This window comes from Saccopteryx bilineata, chromosome 7 (genome assembly GCF_036850765.1).
Source record: "Saccopteryx bilineata isolate mSacBil1 chromosome 7, mSacBil1_pri_phased_curated, whole genome shotgun sequence".
Lineage (NCBI taxonomy): Eukaryota > Metazoa > Chordata > Mammalia > Chiroptera > Emballonuridae > Saccopteryx > Saccopteryx bilineata.
Window position 1 is genome coordinate 13,096,901 of NC_089496.1, and position 10,963 is coordinate 13,107,863.

At 43.5% G+C, this 10,963-nt stretch overlaps 1 non-coding gene across 1 annotated transcript; it reads right to left on the bottom strand.

Annotated features, from left to right (window-relative positions):
- Positions 1-693: 693 nt before the first annotated feature.
- LOC136311344 (U6 spliceosomal RNA) lies at positions 694-797 on the bottom strand. The gene has a single exon (XR_010726745.1). It is a non-coding gene; the product is annotated as a U6 spliceosomal RNA (small nuclear RNA).
- Between the last annotated feature and the right edge of the window lie 10,166 nt (positions 798-10,963).

The window sequence follows — 10,963 nt, forward strand, 5'->3', positions numbered from 1 at the left end:
CTTTTTATTATGGCAAATTTTAAGTTTATAGAAGTAAAGAGAGCCCTGGAGGGGTAGCTTGATTGGTTAGCATCGTCCCGAAGCTCAGAAGTTGCAGGTTCAATCCCAGATCAGGGCACATACAGGAGCAGCTTTTTTCTTTTTTTTCTTTTTCTTTTTTTTTTTTTTTTTAGACTTCTTTTTTTTTCTTTTTTAAATTATTTTTATTTATTTATTCATTTTAGAGAAGAGAGACAGAGAGAGAGAGACAGAGAGACAGAGAGACAGAGAGAGAGAGAAGGGGGAGGAGCAGGAAGCATCAACTCCCATACGTGCCTTGACCAGCCAAGCCCAGGGTTTTGAACCGTTGACCTCAGCATTCCAGGTCAACGCTTTATCCACTGCGCCACCACAGGTCAGGCAGGATAGTGTTCCTTTCTCTCTCTTTCTCTTCCTCTCTCTCTCTCTCTCCCTTCCTCTCTCACTGAAATCAATAAATTAAAAACCATTTTTTAAACAAGAAGTAAAGAGAATAGTGAAATGAATCACTATTACATATTAATCAGCTTTGACAGTTATCAACATAGGTCCAATCTCTTGTTTCATCTAAGTTCCTTATACTTCCTCTTCCTACTGTATTATTTTGAAGCAAATCTCAGAATCGTTTTATTCATAACTACTTTTCTGGCATTTTTTCTTTTTTCTCTCTCTTTTTAAAACTATGGACACTTCACGAATTTGTGTGTCATCCTTGCACAGGGGCCATGCTTATCTCTCTATTGTCCTAATTTTAGTATATGCGCTGCCAAAGCAAGCACTTCCCTAAAATTTTTAAGGGAAAGATTTTAATATTAAATATAAAACTCTAGAGTTCCTTGGGTCAACTAACCAGAACTCTCAATTAACTGTCCTCCAGACTTAAGATAAGAGTACAAGACAAATCATAAGAAATTATCTATAATCTCAGGTCTTAAAAATTCAGTTTAGTAGGTTCTAGCCTTAAGCCAAATCCAGTGTAATCTTCGAAATCTTTGCCTTACAAAGGCTCTCACATGACAAACTGATGTTGCTTACACTGAGCTTAAGGTATTGCAAGATCTAAATTATCAAAGAAGTAGCCAAGGTAGAATATTTCACTTAGGCAAAATATATACTTTTGTTGGTAAAATTTTTTGAATGTTCATTGATTGATTGATTTTAGAGAGAGAAGAAGGGCGAGAGAGACAGAGAGAAAGCCCTTATTGATGTTCCACTTATTAATTTTTTTTTTATAGAGACAGAGAGTGAGTCAGAGAGAGGGATAGACAGGGACAGACAGACAGGAACAGAGAGAGATGAGAAGCATCGATCATTAGTTTTTCATTGCGCGTTGCAACACCTTAGTTGTTCATTGATTGCTTTCTCATATGTGCCTTGACCGTGGGCCTTCAGCAGACCAAGTAACCCCTTGCTGGAGCCAGCGACCTTGGGTTCAAGCTGGTGGGCTTTTCCTCAAACCAGATGAGCCCGCACTCAAGCTGGCGACCTCGGGGTCTCGAACCCGGGTCCTCTGTATCCCAGTCCGACGCTCTATCCACTGCGCCACCGCCTGGTCAAGCGTGCTCCACTTATTTATGCAGTCACTGGTTGACTCCTCCTATATGTGCCCTGACCTGGATCAAACTGCAGCGGTGGCGGAACGGAGGGCTGCTCCCAGGAGCTCCCTGGCCAGGGCTGTGTTAAAGTCTTTTCTAAAAAACATTTTTATTGAATTTCATTCGACCAGAAAATAATGCTTCGTTATATTTAGATATAAAATGACACAACTGGAACCCCAGAGTGGTTTTTTTTTAATGTTTATTTTATTGATTTTGGAGAGAAGAAGGAAGAGAGAGGGAGAGACAGGAATATTGAGCTGTTCCTGTGTGTGCCCTGACCGGGGATCGAACCAGCAGCCTCTGTGTTTTAGGATGTTGCTCTAACCAACTGAACTAACCAGCCAGGACCCAAAGTGGTTTTAATGCATTGGGTAATGAAGTAGTGTTACGTGAGTATTGTTAAGAATAATGAAAATTACTACTCTTTACTTCTTCTAATCTAATTAACATTTTTTGAGCTCTTTTGGTTTTCTAGGTGTTCTTTGAGGGTCTGTTTGAAAGTTTCAAAGGTCTTTTCTGCCTGACCTGTGGTGGCACAGTGAATAAAGCATGGACCTGGAATGCAGGGGGTCGCCAGTTCAAGGCCCTGGGCTTGCCTGGTCAAGGCAAATAAATACTCTCTCTAAAACCAGTAAATAAAATCTTTAAAAAGTAATAATAATAATAATAATAAAGGTCTTTTCTGGTACCTCTGCTGATCATCACTTTGCTACTGCCTTTGGCCAAGCCGCTGACATCTCTCATCTGTGTTTTATGACAGCCTTCTAACCGGTCTCTCTGCACCTGCCTTTGCCTCCTCTGCTCCAGAGGTCAGACAAGCCTTTTAAAATACGTCAGATCCTGTTACTCTTCTGCCCAAAACTCTCCAGTGGCTTCCCATTCCACAAATTCCCACTATATGTAATTGTCTCTCATTCTTAATGACTTTTAAAAAATTGATTTCGAGATATAATTTATATAAAATAAAATACATCAGTGGATAGTTTGATGAGTTTTGGCAGATGTATACTCCTTTTAATTACTATAAGAATCAAGCTATAGGCCCTGGCCGGTTGGCTTAGCGGTAGAGTGTTGGCCTGGCGTGCGGGGAACCCGGGTTCGATTCCCGGCCAGGGCACATAGGAGAAGCGCCCATTTGCTTCTCCACCCCCACCCCCCTCCTTCCTCTTTGTCTCTCTCTTTCCCTCCTGCAGCCAAGGCTCCATTGGAGCAAAAATGGCCCGGGCGCTGGGGATGGCTCCTTGGCCTCTGCCCCAGGCGCTAGAGTGGCTCTGGTCGCGACAGAGTGACCCCCGGAGGGGCAGAGCATCACCCCCTGGTGGGCAGAGCGTCGCCCCTGGTGGGCATGCCAGGTGGATCCCGGTTGGGCACATGCGGGAGTCTGTCTGTCTCTCCCCGTTTCCAGCTTCAGAAAAATACAAAAAAAAAAAAAAAAGAATCAAGCTATAAAACATTCTCATCACTACAAAAAGGCCCCCCTAGACTTATAGATGACTTTTGAATGTTTTGGACATTCTTGAAGGTGAAAAACCTGTATATGATGATCTGAACCTAGAACCTAACTCTATTTATGTATAAACATAAAATATTTTTTGCATGTTTTTTTTTCTTTTATAGGGACGGAGACAGAGTCAGAGAGAGGGATAAACAGGGACAGATAGGAACGGAGAGAGATGAGAAGCATCAATCATCAGTTTTTGTTGCCATTATGACACCTTAGTTGTTCGTTGATTGCTTTCTCATATGTGCCTTGACCGCGGGCCTTTAGCAGACCGAGTAACTCCTTGCTCTAGCCAGCGACCTTGGGTCCAAGTTGGTGAGCTTTTTGCTCAAACCAGATGAGCCTGCGCTCAAGCAGGCAACCTCGGGGTCTCGAACCTGAGTCCTCTGCATCCCGGTCCGACGCTCTATCCACTGCGCCACCGCCTGGTCAGGCTTTTGTTTGTTTTGACAGAGAGAAAGTGAGAGGGACAGATAGGGACAGACAGGAAGGGAGAAAGATGAGAAGCATCAATTATTCGTTGCAGCTCCTTAGTTGTTCATTGATTGCTTTCTCATATGTACCTTGACTGGGGGCTACAACAGAGAGAGTGACCCCTTGCTCAGGCCAGTGACCTTGGGCTCAAGCCAGCAACCTTTGGCTTCAAGCCAGTGACCCAGTGCTCAAGCTGGTGAGCCCACACTCAAACCAGATGAGCCCACGCTCAAGCTGGCAACCTCGGGGTCTTGAACCTGGGTCCTCTGCATCCCAGTTCGACGCTCTATCCACTGCGCCACCACCTGGTTTGGCAATATATATTATTTTATTATAAATTACTTTCATATATATATTATAGGTTTGGCATTATATTGGTACCATTGAAGTTAGATATGTAAATAGGTTGTATTATCTGTGAGTTTAAATTCAGGATAGTAAGCGAAAATTACAAAACGTGTATCATTGAAAGAGAGCTTTGGGCCTATTAAATTAGAGGAGTGCTGCCTACATATTTGGACCCTGTCCCTCTTCTCCCCTAGATTACCTCTCTGCTCTAACCCACCACTTACTACGTATTCTCCGCGGCATTCCCTGCTGCCCTCCATTGACTTCCCTGCTGGTGCGTGAGAGCTCAGGTTTATGCCACCCGGACCTCTGTCTTCAGTTGCCGTCTGCTTCCTATGCTGGAATGCTCTTCTATTGAGCATCTAATTGGTTCACTCCCTCCCTTCTTTCAGCTCTTTGCTGAAATGCCGTCTCACTGAGCCTTTCCCTGACCACCCTGTTTAAAATTGTACCTCTATCCTGCAGTACTCCTCATGTCTCTTCCTGTTTTACTTCTCCGGCAGAACTTCTACTCTCTAGGCAGACTCTATATTTTACTCACTGTTTGTTGTTGTTGTCTATTGACCTGCTTTCCACCTTTCCTACCCCCCCACCACACTGATATGTGAACTTCATGACGACAGCTACAAAATGTGGGTTTATGCCAGTGGTTCTCAAACTTTTTGAAGTCAGGGCACATTTAAAATCCTACAAATAATTGTAGGCACACTATATACAAATTTCTGAGAAATATGTTATAATAATTAAGTCAAATATATATTAAAGAAAAAATATAAAGTCCAAGCGTGCTTTTATGGTAATTAAATGAAATAAATACAACAAAATCAAATATATTCTGACATTAAAAAACATTTTTATGTTATGGTTTTTGAGTTATGCTTTTTAGAATTTGTAAAAGAGGGGTTAAAAACATTAAAAAACGACAAAAAAGTTGTCTGTATATATATAGATACATTCTTAATAAGACTTATTAAATTCAGCAGGTCCTGACACGAATGTATTAAGTTTTTTCTTGTGTTTATGAGAAACATGAGCCTGATGTGTCCTAGCGATTTCTTCAATGTTTGGGCATATATTTGAAAGGGAAACTCTCATTTCCTCGTCAATACATTGAAGAATTCCTTTCTTTTTACTCTTAATTGTGTTGAGGGTAGAAAATTCTAATTCACATAAATAGGATGTTGAAAATTGTAGTAAAATGTTCAAAGCTTTTTTAGATATTATCACATATTCTTCTTTTATAGAAATCCAAAAGACTTCAAGAGACAATTCCTTATGTTTAATCATCAATCCAAAACCCCCACCACACATATCATCTTAACTTTACACCAAACAAAGGATAGAAGAAACTTGCCTCCAGTCTTTCCAGGGAACATGGGGGGTAGTGTAAACAATCCAGCACCACAGTTTAACAGCCTTTTGCAACCTAATCAGAAGAGTGAGGTGGAGGGTTGGGCAGACTGTCAGCTTACAGCCAATTCCCCACACCTCTGTCCTCCAAAAATCTAAACTCCAAAAACCCTGTTGTTTTTTTGGTCCCCAACAGGCACATATTTCTCTGGAATACCATAGGGCACACCTGGAAATCTTCTAGGATGTACCAGTGTGCCCTGGCACACACTTTGAGAACCACTGGTTTATTCTGGTAAAAGAAAAAAGAATTGTCCAGCTTGACTCGTGGTGGCGCAGTGGGTAAAGCATCAACCTGGAATGCTGAGGTCGCTGTTTGGAAACCCCAGGCTTGCCTGGTCAAGGCCCTTATGGGAGTTGATGCTTCCTGTTCCTCCCGCTTCTCTCTCTCTCTCTCCTCTCTCTAAAATAAGTAAATAAAACGATCTAAAAAAAATTGTGCAGTTATCCAGCAAAGTGGTATTTGTTTTGATATGCTATGTAGTCAGCCTTTGGCTTCCTTCTTATCTTCTAGCCTGGTATTATACTAGTTTTCCTATTGCTTAGTCCTCTTTAAAAAGGCAGCAACAGCCTGACCAGGCGGTGGCTCAGTGGACAGAGCGTCGGACTGGGATGCAGAGGACCCAGGTTTGAGACCCCGAGGTCGCCAGCTTGAGCGTGGGCTCATCTGGTTTGAGCAAAAAGCTCAACAGCTTGGACCCAAGGTCGCTGGCTCCAGCAAGGGGTTACTCGGTCTGCTAAAGGCCCGTGGTCAAAGCACATATGAGAAAGTAATCAATGAACAACTAAGGTGTTGCAACACGCAATGAAAAACTAATGATTGATGCTTCTCATCTCTCTCCGTTCCTGACTGTCTATCCCTCTCTCTGACTCACTCTCCGTCTCTGTAAAAAATAAATAAATTAAAAATAAATAAATTTTAAAAAAAGAAGAAGAAAAAAAGGCAACAACAGCATCCCTAAAGTTTAGAATGATCTTAGCACATAGTAAGTAGGTACTCAATAAGTATTTGTTGAATGAATGAATGTCTTTGGAATTCCAAGAGAAATGTTTTTATGTGATAGTATCTGAAAGTTGGAAGATTTAAAATTTTTTATTTTTATATTAATATGGTTTTCTTGAGAGGAACACAGAGTTTCTTACCTGGAGAAGTGCCATTTGTACTCCCTTATGCTACAAAAGTTGGTTGGTTCATAATTGGTTCTTTAAAGGTCCTATTGTATTCTTTTCCTCATTAAGAGGATTGACAGCTATAACCTCCTATTATTTATAAGCCATACCCATAAGGCACACTGATATGTGTCTTACGTATGGTATAGTTAACTTGAGTAATACATTACTTATCAATCATTTGCCCCCAAGTGTCAGAAGCAATATATGATGCTTTTCTTCTTTTCTTTTTCTTTTTTTTTTTATGGTGCCTTTCTTAAAAATAAAACTAGGAAAACATTGTTGATACAAATATACTTCATTGGTTTGAGCCCCCACTTTAGAAACTGAATTAATTTGCTTGAACTAAGCTAAAATTTTTAACCCTTGCACAATCCCTGAGTAAAAGCAAATGACTGGTATAAAGAGGATCGCAGGAAGCTGATCAACCTCTTTAAAGACAACAACCTACTTGAAAGTAATCATTTGAAGTAATTCATTTATATATTTAGCCAATATTTACCAAGCAGTTATATGCACCAAGCATCTAGTGGATATTTTGTGAAAACCTCCCAGTTGATTTTATGGTTGATTTCCAAGATTGAGAATTACTTGTTCAACTAGAGTCACCTTAGTGGGAAAATGTGATAGGAAAGTAGAGTTATTCTTAAATTTATAATAATGTTAATTGCTGTTATTTTTATTCATAAACTTAAATGTGCAAGAAATAATACATTACTTTCTGTAAAAGTTTAAGTTCTAGGAATTGAGCAAAGGACAGACAACAGTGTGGGATTGTAGGATGGAAAAGGGTCTGGGGGACTTGGAGGAGAGCAGAACAGGTTTGGGTGGTGATGGAGCGAGACTTGACTTGGGGTGGGGAGCACACAGTGCAATAGACAGATGATGTGTTATAGAATTGTGCACGTGAAACCTGTATAATTTTATTAACCAATGTCACCCCAAAAATTGTTTTAATTCTATTTTGTGCCTCCAGTCCCAGCAGGTTGAAAGAAAATTAAGAGCCACCCTTTAAGCATTCTGGTATCTCACACCTTGCCAAGTTGGCAGGTGTTGGCATCCTGTCCATGTAATCAGGCAATGCTGCTTGCTGCTGGAACAGTTACCACCCCAGCTGTCCTGTGTGGTAACCAGCTTCCAAGACAACACCCAGTGATCCTTACCTCCTGATTCTCACGCCCTTGTGTAGCCTCCTCCACCATCACACCAGGGCTGTTGTGTGTGACAAGTAGAACCCTGGGGAAGTAGTAGAGTGGGACTACTGAGACTAGGTCAAACAAAGACATTGTCACCTCTCACTTGCTCCCCTGGATGTCTCACTCTGGACTAAGCCAGCCACATGCTGCTAGGATACTCAGACAGCTCTGTGAGAGGTCCATATGGGGAGGAGATGAGACTCCTGCCAATTGCTGGCACCAACTTGCCAGCCCTGAGAGTGAGCCATCTTATAAGTGGATTCTCTAGCCCCAGTCGAGCTTCACGATAACTGCAGCCATAACTGATATTTGACTACAACCTCATGGGAGACCCTGAACCACTGCCACTCAGCTAAGCTATTCCTGAATTCCTTACCCACAGAAACTATGTGAGGTAATGTTTGTTGATGTTTTAATCCACTAGGTTTTGGAGTGGTATTATGTATAGAACTATACATAACTAATACAGCATGGCTCATTCAGGTCTAAACCTTGTGTTTTGCTTACATGACACTCAAGGAGTGTAGAAATTCTGCTGTTTCATGAGGTACTACAGTATGGACATTATTGTGCAGTTGCCTATCCCCCCCCCCCCCCCACATACTATGTAAGTATTTCTTTGCTAGGATTGTACTTCCTAGTCTGCTGAGGAAGCAGAGCCTAAGTTCCCTCTTTTCCTAGAAGCACAGACCTATTGGCAGTCCTGCCATCCTTCATCCCCAACCTTCATCTTGCTTTCTTTTTTTGTCTTGGGGAAATCTTTCTCTACCTTTATGACCATAATATTTCATACTTTAATCTTCTCACCCTCTCCAGGACTTTTAGAAATAAAAGTTAGAAAACCTGCAAGCTTATCTTTTTTCTCTCATGTTATAATCCCTTCCCTGAGACAGTGAACACATAGCTATCTCCTTGAATTTTGGATGGTGGATAAGGAAAGAGGAAAGTGGAGATAAGAAAAATCATAGGTAGCCCTGGCCGGTTGGCTCAGCGGTAGAGCGTCGGCCTAGCGTGCAGAGGACCCGGGTTCGATTCCTGGCCAGGGCACACAGGAGAAGCGCCCATTTGCTTCTCCACCCCTCCGCCGCGCTTTCCTCTCTGTCTCTCTCTTCCCCTCCTGCAGCCAAGGCTCCATCGGAGCAAAGATGGCCCGGGCGCTGGGGATGGCTCTGTGGCCTCTGCCCCAGGCGCTAGAGTGGCTCTGGTCGCAACATGGCGACGCCCAGGATGGGCAGAGCATCGCCCCCTGGTGGGCAGAGCGTCGCCCCTGGTGGGCGTGCCGGGTGGATCCCGGTCGGGCGCATGCGGGAGCCTGTCTGACTGTCTCTCCCTGTTTCCAGCTTCAGAAAAATGAAAAAAAAAAAAAAAAAAAAAAAAAAAAAGAAAAATCATAGGTAAATTTCTCAAAATACTACTCTACTACAGTTATCAGTATGTGTTGAGTGTTTTAATCTTGCCCCTGAATCTATTGAATGCCTTAAATATTTTATCTCACTGAAACCTTACAATAACCTATGACATAAGCACTATTATGCTCATTTTACAAACAAGGAGGCCAGGTTAGGGAGAGATGAAGTAACTTGCCTGAGGTCTGAAAGTTTGTAGGTGGCAAAGCTAGGATGCTACCAGGTATGCTTTTCGCTTGGAAGCCCCGGCTTTTGACTATTACCATGCAGTTTCTTTCCATGTGGTTGCAGAGGGGAGAAAGTGGATCTAAGGATGCTTTTCTTGACTCCGTTGGTTCACATAAATGAGTATGCCAATCATAGCTAAGATTTATCTGTTCATTAAAACATTTCTGTCAGTAGCTTCTACTTGACAACACTTTTTTTTTTTTTTTGCATTTTTCTGAAGCTGGAAACAGGGAGAGACAGTCAGACAGACTCCTGCATGCGCCCGACCGGGATCCACCCGGCACGCCCACCATGGGGCGACGCTCTGCCCACCAGGGGGCGACGCTCTGCCCACCAGGGGGCGATGCTCTGCCCATCCTGGGCGTCGCCATCTTGCGACCATCCTGGGGGTCGCCATGTTGCGACCAGAGCCACTCTAGCACCTGGGGCAGAGGCCACAGAGCCATCCCCAGCGCCCGGGCCATCTTTGCTCCAGTGGAGCCTTGGCTGTGGGAGGGGAAGAGAGAGACAGAGAGGAAAGCGCGGCGGAGGGGTGGAGAAGCAAATGGGCGCTTCTCCTATGTGCCCTGGCCGGGAATTGAACCCGGGTCCTCCGCACGCTAGGCCGACACTCTACCGCTGAGCCAACCGGCCAGGGCTGACAACACTTTTCAGGCAGGCATACCTACTTGGTACATCTAAAAATTTTAGACTGATAGTTCTAAACTACTGTCTACAGCAGCAGCAGACATTTTATTTAGTTTAGTAGTCCATCCATTCATCCAGCAGTTGTTTTCCAAGTGCTTGTGCTGTAGGTAGTACTGTGTGTGATGCTGGAGATCCAAGATAATTAAATACTCACCATGAGTTATATGTGTGTTTGGACAGTACAGACATATAAACTAATAATTATAGCAGTGAGATAAGCTCTGTGTGTAAATGATATATTAACTACATGTCCTGGAATGCAGAAGAGAAATACTAAGCTTAGATTTGACAGGGAGAAATTCCCAGAGGTAACATTTCAGCCTTCAAGGATGAGTAGGAATTCTCCAGCAGGGCATTCTGGACAGAGGACATGACATGGGCAAAGGTGCTTGGCAACTTTGGAGTGTGCCAAATAGTTGAGAATAATTGAAGAGCAGGATGGATGCTTTTAGGGACCAGATAACAAAGGGGTTTGTTAGACCATGCTCCAAATAAAGGATTAAAATTGTTATGGGTGGGCCCTGGCTGGTTGGCTCAGCGGTAGAGGGTCGGCCTGGTGTGCGGGGGACCCGGGTTCGATTCCCGGCCAGGGCACATAGGGGAGGCGCCCATCTGCTTCTCCACCCCCCTCCCCTCCTTCCTCTCTGTCTCTCTCTTCCCCTCCTGCAGCCAAGGCTCCATTGGAGCAAGGATGGCCCGGGCACTGGGGATGGCTCCTTGGCCTCTGCCCCAGGCGCTAGAGTGGCTCTGGTCTCGGCAGAGCGATGCCCCGGAGGGGCAGAGCATCGCCCCTGGTGGGCGTGCTGGGTGGATCCCGGTCCGGCGCATGCGGGAGTCTGTCTGACTGTCTCTCCCCGTTTCCAGCTTCAGAAAAATACAAAAAAAAAAAAAAGAAAAAAGAAAAAAAAAACTGTTATGGGTGGAATC